The following is an 18,480-nucleotide window of genomic DNA, read 5'->3' on the forward strand; positions in this document are numbered from 1 at the left end:
GGCATAGGACACCTTCTTAAAGGAGAACAGTTGGGACCTATGTGACTTCACTAGACATCTGTGCAGGAAAGTGCACTGATGTCTCTGAAATCGCTGACAAAGTCGGGCTGAGTCACACTTGTGCGACTTTGGACATCAGAGTCGTATGACAAGTCATACCCCATGATTTTTAATGTGTACCATTCATATCTGTGCAACTTCAAGTAACACTGACTTCAACGTAGTCCCTGTACTACTTTGGTCTGACTTTGATGCGAGTTGAGGTCCATAGACCTCAAGTTTACACAGGCATTCCCTGGAATTGTGGCAAAATTGCTGATGCAAAATCATGGGAAAGTTGCGTGTCTTTCCCTGCGACAAGTGTGAAAGGTGCCTAAGTCACTGTGCTGAGTACTATTTTATACCTAGAATATAAAGTAGTCCCACCATCAAACACTAGTAAACATATGTTCTCAATATAATTGTGCTCAAATGGCTGAAAATCACACAGATGGTATCACCTACTGAAAGCTTGCATTGTACTCAGCAGCATATGCTGAAAAGAGGCAAATGCCTATTAGCCAATGCCACATCGGCACGAGCATGGTTGTTACTATAATATTAATGCCTGAAATGCAAAACATTATTGTATTGAATCAAACATTAGTAAATGTATTTTTTCTGTAGGTAAGTGCTCAGCTCTGTAGCATAGCGGTATACCCTGCTGCCCCCAAAAGTTCAAGCCATGAATTCAAATCCCACTGACAGCATCACCTCCTGGAAGTGTGCATTGTACTCAGAAGCATGTTTAGCCAAAGCACATCAGCTTGCTTTATTCCATATTTTAACTCTTCAAATGCATGCAATGGTATGCACTTATTCAATAATATGGTATGGAATTCCAAAATTCAAGGAAAAAAATGTCGTAGGGTCCCCCCAGTACATACCAGGCCCTTCGGTATGGACTTTAAGGGGAACCCCACACCAAAATGTAAAATAAATTTGATGTGGGGCCCCCAAAATCCATACCAGACCCTTATCCAAGCATGCAGCCTGGAGGTCAGGATAGGGAGGGACGAGTGAGCACCCTCCCCTTCTGAACCTTACCAGGCCACATGCCCCAAAGCACCTTTTCCCCATGTTGATGGGGACAAGGGCCTCTTCCCGACAACACTGGTCGGTGGTTGTCGGTCTGCAGGCAGGGGGTTTATCAGAATCTGGAAGCCCCCTTTATCAAGGGGGCTCCCAGATCCTGCCCCCTATGTGAATAGGTATGGGGTACATTTTACCCCTACCCATTCACCAAAAAAAGCAGGGAAATGTAAAAAAATCAATAGCCGGTTTTTGACAAGTCCTTTATTGTAGAATAGCTCCGAGCTGCCTTCTTCCCTGAGCCATCTTCTCCAGACGCTGTCTCTCCCTCCTCCATCTTCTCCCCGAGCTGTATTCTCCCAGAGCCGTCTCTCCTGCCGCCGCCATCTGCTGTGTTCTTCCGCACCGCTGGTTACCCGCTAATAAAAAAAAGCTGCTCTTCTTCCATGGTAGTCTTCCTCCGCTGTGTTGTCACCCGCTGTGTGGCGTCTCTTACATAGCCATGGAGCGGACTCTCCGGGTGACATTATCGGTTGGCCACAGAAGACCGCCACAAGAAGAGCGGCTTTTTTTTTATTAGTGGGTAACCAGCTGCGCTGAAGAACACATCAGCGGGAGAAGATGGTGGCAGCAGGAGAGACAGCTCAGGGAGAAGAAACATCAAACACTAGTGAATGTATTTTCTATGTATGACTGTGCTACACCCAATAGGCTAGCGGTCAGCACTTCTACTGCTAGTTTTTCATTCGCACATTCGCCTGTAGAAATTTTATTTGGCTAAAATGGGAGCTATTATTTGCCATAGTGCCCAGTACTTCCTGGCACTATAGTAAATGACCCCCATAGACTTTAACGGTGTTCGCGTGCTCGAACAAACTTTTTTCCTGTTCACATGTTCTGGTGCGAACCGAACAGGGGGGGGGTCTGCTCATCTCTACCTAGCAGTAAAAAGGGTCGCTGGTTCGTATTCCCAACCACACCACAAGACTACCTGCCTGGAGTTTGCATGTTTTCCCTGTGCCTGCGTGGGTTTCCTCCGGGTACTCCAGTTTCCTCCAACACTCCAAAGACATGCTGGCAGGTTAATTGGCTTCTGTCTAAATTGGCCCTAGTATATGAATGTGAGTTAGGGACCTTAGATTGTAAGCTCCTTGAGGGTAGGGGCCCATATTAGTGTATAATGTATATGTAAAGCACTGCGTAAATTGACGGCACTATAGAAGTACCTTAAATAAAAATAAATAAGTCTTCACTAATATTATGGTGTGAATCTCCAAAACACCATACACTAGCTAACAAGTAGTTTACATTTGATAAACTTTATTGTATGGTATATAAACCATCAAACACTAGTAAAAGTATTTTGTATATATAATTGTGCTCAGCCCAATAGGCTAGCAGTTAGCACCTCTACCTTCAAATATTCAGGTATTGAAAGACTCATGGGTTCAAATCCCACAGAAGAGTCCTAAAAGATTACTATTCGTGGAGTAAAGGAGAATTACAGTTAGCCAATTAGCCAAAGCAGCATACAGTGAATGCCAAGTAGCCAATACACTTTAATGTGGTTGATATTATTGTATTAAATCTTCAAATGCTTGCAATGGTATGTAAGTATTCACTAATATTATGGTGTGAATCTCCAAACACCACACACTAGCTAACAAGCAGTTTACATTTGATAAACTTTATTGTATAGTATATAACACATCAAACACTAGTAAAAGTATTTTGTATGTATAATTGAGCTCAGCCCAATAGGCTAGCGGTTAGCACCTCTACCTTCAAATATTCAGGTATTGAAAGACTCATGGGTTCAAATCCCACAGAAAAATCCTAAAAGATTGCATTGGTGGGAAAAGGAGAATGCCAGTTAGCCAATTAGCCGAAGCAACACAAATATGCGTGTATATATATATTTATTTACTGAAAATAGGTGATTGCCAAGTAGCCAATGCAGTTTAATGTGAAAGTTTTTATTGTATTAACTCTTTAAATGCATGCAATGGTATGTAAGTATTCAATTATATTATGATGTGACATTCCAAACACCACACAAGGGCAAGTTTACATTTCTTTGTTTGTTTATTTTAATTCACTTGTGCACTGAAAAAATAAACACAGCTGGTGGGTGGTAGGTTGGCTGTTGTTTGAACTCATACCATGAGTGGTGTGGAGATATCCAAGCAGACCACTAAGCCATTGTGCTAAGTACAAGACCTGCATAATAGTGTAGTATTATTGAAGAATGAACATTAGTAATTACTGCTTTATAGTCAACTAAATTAATAAATAATAAATCAAAAACATGAAAAAAACAACATACAACAAATAAGTAACCTAAATGATTAATACATGTAACTTTACAGAATAGCAGACATTACTATGTAATAATCATTCAGAACTGCATTTCTTAGCAAAAGAAGGAAAAAAAACTAGGAATAATAATTGCAATATAAATCAATAGATGCACGGGAACTAGAGCACATCTCTGATAAAAAATGTTTCTTTCACATACATGGATCATGGCTACAGTACAGTGCTATATAACAACTTGATAAGGATTGGCATTTGTATATACGCGGAAGCGCTAATTAGCGGCAATTTAGGATTTACAAACGTTTGTTCTCTGCTTATATCGCTGATTTTCATGCGCAAATTCGCCGTTTTGTTTCCATTTGGCTAAAATGGGCTCTATTATTTGCCATAGTGCCCAGTACTTCCTGGAGTTATAGTAAATGACCCCCTGTGTGTCCTAGGTGCCAAACTACAGGAGATTTGCTACATATGGTATGGAAATGTCCTAAATTATTCCGCTACTGGACGGAAGTGGTCGAGACCATAAATAAGATCTTGAATTTAAGTCTTAAACTAGACCCAAAATTATGTATTCTAGGGGTGGGGGGGAACCTGGGTAATAGGAGGGATAAAACAAAAGCAGTGCGGAGATGCCTCTACCAGGCAAGAAAGGGAATAACTAAGAGATGGCAAGCTGAGAAACCCCCTTCTGTAGATGACTGGCGTAGAGCAGTGTCAGAAACAATAGGGAAAGAAAGGACAGTGTTTGTAAGGGCAGGAAACTTAAAGGAATTTAAAAAAATTTGGAATCCCTGGTTGGTGAAGACGGCCCACCCTACAGTATGAACAGAGTAAGAAGAAGATAAGGAAGTTGTAGGTCCGAAGATAGGTGTAGTAGTATGTACGCACGAATGGTTTCATAAAGAGAGAGCTTGGTACAAGGTGTATATATCGGGGTAACAGGGGGGAAAAAGGAAAAAAGGGGAGAAAAGTAGAAATGCACTTTTTGTAGTATGGATTTATACATCACATTGGGTATTAGGATGTTTATTACTGTTTGGAATTTTGTATACTGAGTAATGTGATGTATTGTGTATAATCATGAATAAAAATTATTTTTAAAAAAATGATTTTTTTTTCAAAAATGAATTTTTGTTTCCAAAAATGTTTTTTTTTTCAAAAATGATTTTTCTTTTAAATTTTACTTTTTTCAAAAAAAATTTTTTAAAAAATTATTTTTTTAAAAAATTATTTTTTTTTACAAAAAATTATTTTTTTTTACAAAAAATTTTTTTTTTTACAAAAATTAATTTTTTTTTCAAAAATGATTTTTCTTTTAAATTTTACTTTTTTCAAAAATATTTTTTTTTCAAAATATTTCTTTTTTTTAACAAAAATTATTTTTTTCAAAAATTATTTTTTTCAAAAATTATTATTTTTTTTTTTCAAAAATTATTATTTTTTTAAAAAATTATTTTTTTTACAAAAATTATTTTTTTTACAAAAATTATTTTTTTTTCAAAAATTATTTTAAGTGATTTTTTTAAAAGGTGCTTAGATTTGCAATTTTTTGAATATATCCTGTATTTTTGTGTTGGCTTGGGGAGTTTTCAAGCCAGTATCCTGTAACCATTGTGAAAAGTCTGTAACAGACACTTCCACCTTTCCTGTTGTGTCCAGAATGATAGGAGAAAGGGGTAAACGGTTTCAATAACCCCTTTTTCCTCATGGGAGAGTGGCAGGATGGGCAGTTTCAAGTTCCCCCCTTTGGGGGCCAGCTAAGGCTCTCAGGTGGACACCTGGTGCTCACATGGCCTAGGTGAATAGTACATGTGACTTTCCCGGGCTTTGGGGGTACTAGGGCTGAAAGCTGGATAAATCTGGTCAGATCCAGTGAAATATAGGGCTATATAAACGGGGTTCCGTCCAGTCAGGCTCATTCGGAGCTGTGGTGTTCCCCCCCTCCCAAACTTTTTTTTTTTCAGTCGCGGCTGTAATTATATGGTGGTGTCACCTTTGTAAAAAAAAAAAAATTTACAAAGGGGGACAAATCTGTTTTTGAAGTTATCTAATATTAATTTATGATGTGGATAATTTTGGTTTCTGATAATATTTATGCAGCCTGAGCCGTAGTGGTTAGGTTGTTTTAAGTTGATTGAGTTTTTCAAAAATGATTTTTTTTTTCAAAAATGATTTTTTTTTTCAAAAATAATTTTTTTTAAGTGATTTCTTTTTTCAAAAATTTTTTTTTTCAGAAATAATTTTTTTTTCAAAAATTTTTTTTTCAAAAATTATTTTATTTCAAAAATTATTTTTTCAAAAAAAATTTTATTTTTTTAAATTTTTTGTTCAAAACTTATTTATTTTCCAAAAATTATTTTTTCTTCAAATTTTAAATTTTTTCAAAAATTATTTTTTTTCAAAAATTATTATTTTTAATTTTTTTTATATATATATTTTTTTAAGTTATTTTTTTTTCAAAAATTATTTTTTGTTTCCAAAAATTTTTTTTAAATGATTTTTCTTTTAAATTTTACTTTTTTCAAAAAAAAAAATTTTTAAGTGATTTCTTTTTTCAAAAATTTTTTTTTTCAGAAATAATTTTTTTTCAAAATTTTTTTTTTCAAAAATTATTTTTTTTCAAAAATTATTTTTTTTCAAAAATTATTATTTTTTTTTCAAAAATTATTATTTTTTTTTCAAAAATTATTTTTTTTTCAAAAATTATTTTTTTTTAGTGATTTCTTTTTTCAAAAATTATTTTTTTTTCAAAAATTATTTTTTTTAAGTGATTTTTTTTAATAAGATGCTTAGATTTGCAATTTTTTGAATATATCCTGTATTTTTCTGTTGGCTTGGGGAGTTTTCAAGTCAGTATCCTGTAACCATTGTGAAAAGTCTGTAACAGACACTTCCACCTTTCCTGTTGTGTCCAGAATGATAGGAGAAAGGGGTAAACGGTTTCAATAACCCCTTTTTCCTCATGGGAGAGTGGCAGGATGGGCAGTTTCAAGTTCCCCCTTTGGGGGCCAGCTAAGGCTCTCATGTGGACACCTGGTGCTCACATGGCCTAGGGGAATAGTACATGTGACTTTCCCGGGCTTTGGGGGTACTAGGGATGAAAGCTGGATAAATCTGGTCAGATCCAGTGAAATATAGGGCTATATAAACGGGGTTCCGTCCAGTCAGGCTCATTCGGAGCTGTGGTGTTCCCCCCCCAAACTTTTTTTTTTCTGTCGCGGCTGTAATTATGTGGTGGTGTCACCTTTATAAAAAAAAAATTTAATACAAAGGGGACAAATCTGTTTTTGAAGTTATCTAATATTAATTTATGATGTGGATAATTTTGGTTTCTGATAATATTTATGCAGCCTGAGCCGTAGTGGCTAGGTTGTTTTAAGTTTATTGAGTTTTTCAAAAATAATTTTTTTTTCAAAAATGATTTTTTTTTTCAAAAATAATTTTTTTTAAGTGATTTCTTTTTTCTAAATTTTTTTTTTTCAGAAATAATTTTTTTTCAAAAATTATTTTTTTAAATTTTTTTTTTATATATTTTTTTTTTAATTATTTTTTTTTCAAAAATTATTTTTTGTTTCCAAAAATTATTATTTTTTTTTAAATGATTTTTCATAATTTTGGTTTCTGATAATATTTATGCAGCCTGAGCCGTAGTGGCTAGGTTGTTTTAAGTTTATTGAGTTTTTCAAAAATGATTTTTTTTTCAAAAAATTTTTTTTAAAAATTATTTTTTTTCAAAAATTATTTTTTTTAATTTTTTTGTAATATTTTTTTTTCAAAAATTATTTTTTGTTTCCAAAAATGTTTTTTTTTTAAATGATTTTTCTTTTAAACTTTACTTTTTTTCAAAATATTTTTTTTTTTTTACAAAAATTTTTTTTTTTCAAAAATTTTTTTTTCAAAAATTATTTTTTTTCCAAAATTTTTTTTTTTTTCAAAAATTATTTTTTTTTCAAAAATGTTTTTTTTAAAATGATTTTATTTTTTCAAAAATTATTTTTTTTTTTACAAAAATTATTTTTTTTAAATGATTTTTTTTTTCAAAAAAATTTTTTTTTTTCAAAAATTATTTTTTATTTTTTTTAATATTTTTTTTCAAATTTTTTTTTTAAAAAATAATTTTTTTCTTCAAATTTTTAATTTTTTCAAAAATTATTTTTTTTCAAAAATTATTTTTTTTCAAAAATTATTATTTTTTTCAAAAATTATTATTTTTTTTCAAAAATTATTTTTTTAAATTTTTTTTTTAATATTTTTTTTCAAAAATTATTTTTTGTTTCCAAAAATGTTTTTTTTTTTTAAATGATTTTTCTTTTAAATTCTACTTTTTTTCAAAAAAAAATATTTATTTCAAAAATATTTTTTTTACAAAAATTTTTTTTTTCAAAAATTTTTTTTTTCAAAAATTATTTTTTTTTCAAAAATTATTTTTTTTTTCAAAAATTATTATTTTTTTTCAAAAATGTTTTTTTTTTCAAAAATTATTTTTTTTAAATGATTGCAAAAGCATTTGACACAGTTCCCCATAAACGTTTACTGTACAAAATAAGGTCCATTGGCATGGACCATAGGGTGAGTACATGGATTGAAAACTGGCTACAAGGGCGAGTTCAGAGGGTGGTGATAAATGGGGAGTACTCGGAATGGTCAGGGGTGGGTAGTGGGGTTCCCCAGGGTTCTGTGCTGGGACCAATCCTATTTAATTTGTTCATAAACGACCTGGAGGATGGGATAAACAGTTCAATCTCTGTATTTGCAGACAATACTAAGCTAAGCAGGGCAATAACTTCTTCGCAGGATGTGGAAACCTTGCAAAAAGATCTGAACAAATTATTGAGGTGGGCGACTACATGGCAAATGAGGTTCAATGTAGAAAAATGTAAAATAATGCATTTGGGTGGCAAAAATATGAATGCAATCTATACACTGGGGGAGAACCTCTGGGGGAATCTAGGATGGAAAAGGACCTGGGGGTCCTAGTAGATGATAGGCTCAGCAATGGCATGCAATGCCAAGCTTCTGCTAACAAAGCAAACAGAATATTGGCATGCATTAAAAAGGGGATCAACTCCAGAGATAAAACGATAATTCTCCCACTCTACAAGACTCTGGTCCGGCCGCACCTAGAGTATGCTGTCCAGTTCTGGGCACCAGTCCTCAGGAAGGATGTACTGGAAATGGAGTGAGTACAAAGAAGGGCAACAAAGCTAATAAAGGGTCTGGAGGATATTAGTTATGAGGAAAGGTTGTGAGCACTGAACTTATTCTCTCTGGAGAAGAGACGCTGGAGAGGGGATATTATTTCAATTTACAAATACTGTACTGGTGACCCCACAATAGGGATAAAACTTTTTCGCAGAAGAAAGTTTAACAAGACTCGTGGCCACTTATTAAAATCAGAAGAAAAGAGGTTTAACCTTAAACTACGTAGAGGGTTCTTTACTGTAAGAGCGGCAAGGATGTGGAATTCCCTTCCACAGGCGGTGGTCTCAGCGGGGAGCATTGATAGCTTCAAAAAACTATTAGATAAGCACCTGAACGATCGCAACATACAGGGATATATAATGTAATACTGACACATAATCACACACATAGGTTGGACTTGATGGACTTGTGTCTTATTTCAACCTCACCTACTATGTAACTATGTAGCTATGTAGCATTAAGTGACAGAGAAATTATGATTTTTTTTTTTAATTTTACTTTTTTTTAAAAAAAATTTTCAAAAATTATTTTTTTTTTACAAAAATGTTTTTTTTTCAAAATTTTTTTTTTCAAAATATTTTTTTTTACAAATTTTTTTTTCAAAAATTTTTTTTCAAAAATATTTTTTTAAATGATTTTTTTTTCAAATTTTTTTTTTTTTTTTTTAAATTCTTTATTTTCGTTTTTTCCACAATAATAATAGTACAATATTACATATGAGTACATCGCCACCTACATATTCTATTTTACAAATATCTTCTTGAAAATCGCCAATTACTATCACCTTTATGAAGAAATTATGTTGTCTTTAGGCAAAAAACATATCATTTCATCTTACCTTCTTATTGTTCTAATACATACCCGTAATAATTCCTACTCTTATTACATTTTCCTTAACCAGGGATAGCCCTGATTGTCCTCCAAAGCCAAAAAACAAGACACCCAAAAAAAAAAAAAAAAAAAAAAAAGAGACACAGAAGAAGAAAAAAGAGAACTACAACAAAAATAAATAAATAAATAAATTGAAAAGAAAAAAAAAAAACAAAAAAAAAAAAAAAAATCAACAATTAATATTAATATTATGCCTCATCATACCGTCCACCCCCCCCGCTAGAAACTTTATTTAAGGATTCTGCTCCCTGTATGTAATATAGGGAGTCCAGATTTCCCGATACCTGTCTTCTTGCTCTCTCAGCGTCATGGTAAGATTTTCCATTTGTTGGATCTCTGCTATTCTGCTAATCCATTGTATTTTGGTCGGAGCTACCGTACTTTTCCAGAGTGCCGGGATACAAGCTTTTGCTGCTGTAAGCAGGTGCCTTAAGAGAGATTTGTTATATTTATCAATAGGTAACGGAATATCATGCAGCAAAAAAGCTGCAGGGTTTTCACCAAGAGACACACCTGTAATTTCTTTAACTGTTTCAGAGACCATTTTCCAAAATTCTTTCAGTCCACTACATTCCCAGAATATGTGTAACATGGTGCCCTCCGCACCCTGGCAGCGCCAACATAAATTGGATATTTGTGGAAATATCCGATTCAGTACTTCCGGGGTTCTATACCACCTGGTCAAGATTTTATACCCCCCTTCTTGATATCTGGTTGCCATTGACGCCTTGTGCGTAAACATAAAGATCTTATTTTTCTGTGTCTCGGAGAACCTAACCCCGAGGTCCCTCTCCCATGCTTGTATAAAAGCCAACTCTTGTGGGGCTTCTAACTCCGTCAACAATGCATACATAAAAGAGAGTGAATGTCTCAATGTTTCACCTTTTAGGCATATCTGTTCAAACCTAGATGGATTACGTACCATTGGCACTCGTTGCTTAATTAATCGAAGGAAGGCATTAAGCTGTATTTGCCTAAATGGATCTAGGTCAGATGAGAACACCCGTTCAATCTCCCCCTTAGTCATCACATGATTGTCAATTGAAAAATGTATGATCCTGCTAATGCCTCTTCTCCTCAAATCCCTGAAACCTTGGTCTATAAGACCTGGCTTAAAAGCCGATGTGCCCAGGATTGGTATCATGGGACTTGGATGAGTCGACATCTTAGTTTTCTTAAATATCTTTTTGATGGATTGGAGTGTAGCACCCACAATGGGGTGTCTTCTCGCCGCCTGTGGTATCTCTACCTCCCAAAGCCATGCTAATCCCTCCAGGGGTATATCGATCGTTGCTTGCTCCATATGTATCCAAGGCTTTTCCTTATGTAGTACACACCAATCCGCTACCCGTGCTAGATGTGATGCTTCATAATAACCCACCGGGTCCGGAAATCCCACCCCTCCTCTCTCCTTTGGTAATGACAGAATATCTCTACGTAGTCTCGCTGTTTTGCCCGCCCATATGAACCTCACAAATCTTGATCTCAGGTCCCTCAGAAACCCTGAGGGGAGCTTTATAGGTAGGGTCTGGAATAAGTATAACAATCTCGGCATTACATTCATTTTGATGATGTTAATCCTACCAAACCACGTGAAGACTTCTTTGTCCCACCGCTGAAAATCCAGTTTAATCTGTCGTACCAATGGGGCAAAGTTGAGTTCAAACACTCTTTTAAGCTTATTCGGTATTTTAGTCCCTAGATAGCATATATGTGAATTCGTCCATCTAAAAGCAAAGTGATCCGAAAGCTGATGTTGTAATGCAGTATTCACTTCCACACCCATCGCTTCAGATTTACTATAGTTGACCTTGAAATTGGATACCCCTCCATATATGCGTAACTCAGATAATAAAGATGGTAGGGATACAACTGGAGAGGTTATGAAGAATAGCAAGTCATCCGCATATGCGGCCAATTTATGTTCTTCCCCTTTTATTGAAATGCCCCTAATATCTGGGTTGGCCCGTATTGTTCTCAAAAAGGGTTCAAGTGTGAGGATAAATATGATAGGAGAGAGTGGACATCCCTGCCGCGTTCCATTATTTATAGCGAATGATTCAGACATTGTATCATTAATCTTCACCCTTGCTTTAGGATATGAGTACAGACTAGAAATCCAGTTCTGCATCCCGCTTTTCAATCCTATATGCTGTAATGTGGCTCTCAGGAATGTCCAGTCTACCCTATCAAATGCTTTTTCTGCATCAGTAGATATAAGCACTAGGGGTTTTTGATAATATTGAGATATGTATATGGCATTTAGAACCCTTTGCGTGTTTTCTTTACCCTCTCTATTAGGGGTAAACCCTACTTGATCCTGATGCACTAGAGCGGGGATGTATGTCACTAATCTATTAGCGAGTATGAGATTGGAGATAGCTAGCACATAGGGCAGGGTCCTTTCCCTCCTTCGAAATTACTGTTATGTGGGCCATTAATGTTTCCATGGGCATCGTTTGCCCATCACGTATTGAGTTAAAAGCAGCTAGAAATTGAGGTGCCAGTTTTTCCGAGAAGGTCTTATAATACAGCAAGGTGTACCCATCAGGACCTGGGGCCTTACCTGGCTTCAGCGATTTCAGGGCTTCTGAAAATTCTTCTATTGTAATTGGGCCATCTATGTCTCCTGCTCCTTCTTCAGGTATCTTAGGCATTCCTGAAGCCAATATGTATTCTTTTGCCGACTCCCATCTATCAGATGTTCTTGAAGTAGGCATTTGGCCCTCTATCTGATATAGGTTGGCATAATAATCCCTAAATGCCTTCGCAATTGCCTGTGAGGAGCTGACTAACGTATCTCCCTGGGTTTTAATACGCTCAATATGATTCCGAGCTCTTGTCTCTCTGAGCGCATTTGCTAGCACCCTGCTAGGCTTATTTCCGTATTCATAGTATACACGTCTACACCGGGCCAGCTTAGCTTTTGCTTTATCTATTAATAATAGATTTAATTCACCTCGTAAACCCGAAAGTTTCTCCTCAGTCTGTTGTGCATGAGATTTCTTGTGCGCTTGTTCGAGTATACGGATTTCTCCAAGCAGGGTGTCCAGCTTAGCGCCAAGAGAGCGTTTCCTATGAGCTCCTAAAGATATGAGGATTCCCCTAATGTAACATTTATGCGCCTCCCATCTGCAAAATGGGGTTGTTTCCCCTGATTTATTGTTTATAAAGAAGGATTCCACTTCCTGAGCTATCTGATTCTCATACTCTGGTTCCTTCAGGAGTGTCTCATTCATCTTCCAGTTCCATTCCCGGGGGCTTATATCACCCCATTCTAAAACACAATTGGTTGGTGCGTGGTGCGACAATGTGAATGAGCCTATGGAAGCCTCCAATATACACGACAGTGCATTCTGCGATAGAAAAACATAGTCAATTCTAGTATATGTCTTGTGTTTAGCTGAAAAAAAAGTATAATCTCTGTCGTGTGCATGGAGGGTCCTCCAAGTGTCCATTAATTGCAAATCTTGTAGCAATCTCTTTGCTCTGCGCAGTTTTATATAAGATAAATGAGACACTCCCTTTGAGACATCCAGAGCCGGATCCAATGCATGTTTAGATACCCTCCCACCATCAGGATCCCTTCTTTATTTTGATGTACCAAATTCAGATACGTCTCAAGAGCTGAGACTTGATCCTCATTTGGTAGATACAGGTTTACTAACGTAACCTTTTGTTCACATAGAAATCCTTTTACAATAAGAAGACGACCTGCCTCGTCCGTAATTATCTTTGATTCTTTCCATGGTATCTGATTCGAAATCAAAATTGAAACCCCATTCGCCTTTGCGGTCTGGGAGGCACCATGGTACACTGTAGGAAACCTGCGGTTCCCCAATTTTGGAGTTTTATCATTTCTAAAATGTGTCTCTTGTAAGAAAATGATTTGGGATTTCATCCTTCTCAGTTCAGTTAACAATCTGGTGCGTTTCTCTGGACTATTTAGCCCCTTCACATTATAGGAGGTCAGAGTTATCCTAGTCATTTTACCCCTTAATTCTAGCAAGTCACCAGTGTAAGGGGAATACGGGGGACGGTACAATAAGGCAACCCTACCCCAAAAAAAAAAAAAAAAAAAAAAAAAGCTGTTTCTCAGGATCTGGCAAGTTGTCCAAGCCCCTGAGTAATTTATAATCTAAGCTATAGCTGGCTTTATGCAACTGCAAGGCTGCCTGCTATTTGCTTAGTAAAAGAAATTAAAAAGTTAAACGCCTCCGACTTCCCTCCACTTGGAGGAGAGGCGTATAAATTTGGGGAGAGTGAATAAGCCCGGCAGAGATCAGAGCAGTAGTATCTATCCACATGCACCCTATATCTGCTTGCAACCCCGTGTAAATATCACATTCCTTCACTTATCCATTTAGGCCCCTTGCCGGTTGGCCCCCTTACCCATTGTTTGCTCATAACCAACAGACGGATTCCATCATCCCCCCATTATATATTCATACTTTACTGAAAATCCTATCACACATTTTTTCCTTTCTTTTTCCTCTCTTCTTCCCCCCCTCTTCTTTTCCCCTCCCCTTCATCTCCCAATAATACATATTAGGGTGATTTCCCAGGCCCACAAGGAAAAAACAAAAAACAAAAAAAAAAAACAAAAAACAAAAAAAACCAAAAAAACAAAAAACAAAACCAAAAGCAGGAACCAAAGATACCCCATCCGACCTCTATTATTAGACATTGGCGAGACGGCAAGTATTCAAACTATCTAAACCCCTACTTCTTCCAGTTCATACAGGTTTTCTTAAATGTGGGATTTTCTTCCCAAACCAGGATATTAAAACATACTATTCTACCAATGAGGGAGCAAGTGTACTGAATACCTTCCTAGGAGGATACCCCCTCCCCCCTATTTTACCCCTTGACCCCAGTGGCGGTGCATCAAGTGCTATACTCTCGTATTCTACCCATCGTGGAACTAACTCACAGCAAACATAAAAAAAAAAAAAAAAGACAAAAAGCCACACAAAACAAGAAAAAACACTACTCTCTATCGTGTGCAACCACTACCTTATATAAGACGTCCGTCACTGCTCACATATTCCTATGCTGACAGACGTAGCAAAAGTTCTTGCTTATCAATCGTGAATTGTGATATATGATATGTGATATGTGTTATTTATTATTAGTCTTCTACTCCATTCGGGCTACCATTACCGAGACTACAACCAACCAATACATAAACCCCTCCCCCACCCCTCCCATTCTTACATTCCCCTCCTACCAGTACCTTCTAAGTTCTACATGTACCCCTCCCCCATCTTCCCCCTCCGAGGCTACACCCTGGTTCTCTGTTGCCCATCCTATCGCAAAGGACCCATTAAATTTCTACTCCCCTTCAAGGAGGGGAGAAGAAAAAAAAAACAAAAAAATCTTCCCCTTCTCCTCCCTCCCTCCTCTCCCCCCCCTCTCCTCCTCCTCTCTCCTCCCCTCCCTTTTCACCCTAAAACAAAAACGTACCCCCCACCCCCACAAAAGTTCATATAGTTCATAAGTTCATAAGTTCAAAAGTTCATATAACTCATAAGTATATACGTAGATAAATCCCCATACATGATTTTATCAACCAAACTATGACCCTCTCACAAATTTCCATAAACCTCTGGTAAACCAATGAAGGGGAAGGGAGGAGGGGGAGAAAAAGAGGGAAAAAAAAAAAAAAGGGACTCCCCTCGCCATACTGAAAAAGATATGTGAGTGGGGGATGTGGGAGGGAGAAAAAAAAAAAAAATAAAAAAATCTTCCCCTTCTCCTCCCTCCCTCCCTCCTCTCCCCCCCCTCTCCTCCTCCTCTCTCCTCCCCTCCCTTTTCACCCTAAAACAAAAACGTACCCCCCACCCCCACAAAAGTTCATATAGTTCATAAGTTCATAAGTTCAAAAGTTCATATAACTCATAAGTATATACGTAGATAAATCCCCATACATGATTTTATCAACCACACTATGACCCTCTCACAAATTTCCATAAACCTCTGGTAAACCAATGAAGGGGAAGGGAGGAGGGGGAGAAAAAGAGGGAAAAAAAAAAAAAAAAAAAAGGGACTCCCCTCGCCATACTGAAAAAGATATGTGAGTGGGGGATGTGGGAGGGAGAAAAAAAAAAAAAAAAGGGGGGGGAATCCCCATTCCATGTATACAGAGCATACTTCCTACACCATACGTCGACCCTCCCCCACCCTCCTCCCAAAAAAAAAAAAAAAAAAAAATCAAGAACAAAAATGTTTTCCCTTCGTGGGATCATCTAATTCTCTATCTGTTCATTTCTTATTCCTGTGGTGGGTTGCGACCCCATGTATGCTGCGTTTTCCCTTAATCCCGTCTGTTTCTCTCCCGCTGCCATTGCAGCTGTTGGATGGGTTGCTCTATTAGTGTTGGTAATTCTGTCCAATTAGGGACCTCAATGGCCTCTACACCCAAAAAATGAAAAAGGTCTGGAAGTTGTGCAGGGTCTCTTAAATTGAAGCTTCGCCCCCCTTTTTTAACTATTACTGCAAGTGGGTAACCCCATCTGTATGTGGCACCTTTACAGAGTAGATAGTCCAGAAGGGGCTTTAAAATGCGCCTCCTGATTTTGGTTTGTCTACACAGGTCTGGATATATTTGTATTTCAGCCCCCTCATACTTCACTGTTCCCTCTTGCCATGCAGCTCTGAGTATGTTCTCTTTTATCCTGAAAAAGTGTACTCTACACAGGACATCCCGTGGATTAGTCTGTGCCGGGTTACGAGTCGTGGGAACTTTATGTACGCGATCAAGCTCAATAGGAGTATTCGGGGGGTTCTTCAACACTTGATTTAAAATGGCCATCACTGTATCTCTTAGAGCGGGTCCCTCGATATCCTCCGGGACCCCCTTAATCCGAATATTATTCCTCCTACTTCTATTTTCTGATTCCTCAGACTGCAGTTGTAGCATAACCAATCGCTGGTGTTGCTTTTGCAATTTTTCTTCAATCATCTCTAACCGTGTATCTGATGTGCCTTGCAGCTTTTCAAGATTGTGCACTCTGTCATCTACGCCACTACTTTGGCACGCACCTCCTCCATCTCCTCCCTTAGTGCCCCCGTTATACTGACCAGGAGTTTTTGGATGTCATCTTTAGTAGGGAGAGCTTGAATAAGCTGTCTAATGTCCGGCTCTATCCCCTGCTCCTGTGTCTGTGTATTATATGCAGTATACGAGCATACCTGAACCTCTTCATTTATAGCTGTATGAGTTGCTGACGAGGGCTCCGCATCAACTGCTCCCATCGGTGTAGACGATCCACCCCTCTGTAGCAAAGCAGCAGCTGGTGCCTGTAGTGATACCTCCGACAACGGCTCTTTTGTCAGAGCCATACTGACACTAGCGTCCGCTGGCTGTTCCAGATCTCTCTTCACCGTCAGGTAGCGGGTAATGTACGAGTGTTTGGGAGTGTACGGCACTCCTGCACTCCTACCCCGCCTCGACATGTACTGGGTCTGGTGACTGATAGCCGGTCTGCTGGAGGGTGCGCTGTGATACCGCTATGCTCCGGTCTACATCGCTCTCACGCTGCCATGCTTAGACCACTCCCCCCGGAACACGGAAGTGAATTTTTTTTTATTTTTTTTTACAAATTTTTTTTTCAAAAATTTTTTTTCAAAAATATTTTTTTTAAATGATTTTTTTTTCAAAATTTTTTTTTTTTCAAAAATTTTTTTTTTCAAAATTAAAAAAAAAAAATTATTATTTTTTTTTTAATATTTTTTTTTCAAAAATGATTTTGGCGGGCCATCCACATTGCTATTTTCTAGCGGCCCAGCTGCAACATCTGAGATCAGGTAATGGTCCTATGGGTAATAATAATCTAGGTATAATGATTACAGGTGCACCCCACAGACGGGTTTTGGAGGTGCTGGAGGCAAACTCGTTTGTATATAGGACTCCTACAGTTAAACTAATGCTAAAACTTTGGAATAGTATTAAGGGCCTGAAGGGTATCGAGGGGGTAGCGAGAGGTATGCCTCTTTGGGATAACAAAAATCTCCAAGAAATGACATTGATAGGAAAAATCAAGGCATGGGAGGTAAAGGGGATAATTAAATTCAAGCAATTATATAATGACAACATGTTGAAATCCTTTGCCTCCTAAAGGAGGAATTTGGTATCCCGAAACAGTCATATTTTAGCTACATTCAAATTAGGCATGCACTCCAGGCCCAGTTTGGGGAACAAGGCCCGAGCTGGAGCCAATCACCCATCCCTCAAAAAATAGAGAGCTTGGAGGGTTCAAGAGGATTAATAGCTGAACTCTACCAATATATCTGTAAAAATAGTAGGGAAGGGCCAGACAAACTTAAGTGTAGAGGGAAGTGGAAAAGAGACCTGGGGCCTATGTCGGATGCCCAGTGGAGGGAGATATTGAAGGGGGGCAGCAAGTTTCGGTATCACCTGCTCAGAAGTTTTCGCACTTAATGTTACTTCATAGGGCATATTATACCCCCCAAAAGCTATTTAAGTGGGGGAGAAGAGTAGACACTAAGTGTCCTAGGTGCCAAACTACAGGAGATTTGCTACATATGGTATGGAAATGTCCTAAATTATAACGCTACTGGACGGAAGTGGTCGAGACCATAAATAAGATCTTGAATTTAAGTCTTAAACTAGACCCAAAATTATGTATTTTAGGGGTGGGGGGGAACCTGGGTAATGGGAGGGATAAAACAAAAGCAGCGCGGAGATGCCTCTACCAGGCAAGAAAGGGAATAACTAAGAGATGGCAAGCTGAGAAACCCCCTTCTGTAGATGACTGGCGTAGAGCAGTGTCAGAAACAATAGGGAAAGAAAGGACAGTGTTTGTAAGGGCAGGAAACTTAAAGGAATTTTAAAAAATTTGGAATCCCTGGTTGGTGAAGACGGCCCACCCTACAGTATGAACAGAGTAAGAAGAAGATAAGGAAGTTGTAGGTCCGAAGATAGGTGTAGTAGTATGTACGCACGAATGGTTTCATAAAGAGAGAGCTTGGTAC

The sequence above is a fragment of the Aquarana catesbeiana genome, linkage group LG12 (assembly GCF_042186555.1).
Source record: "Aquarana catesbeiana isolate 2022-GZ linkage group LG12, ASM4218655v1, whole genome shotgun sequence".
Taxonomy (NCBI): domain Eukaryota; kingdom Metazoa; phylum Chordata; class Amphibia; order Anura; family Ranidae; genus Aquarana; species Aquarana catesbeiana.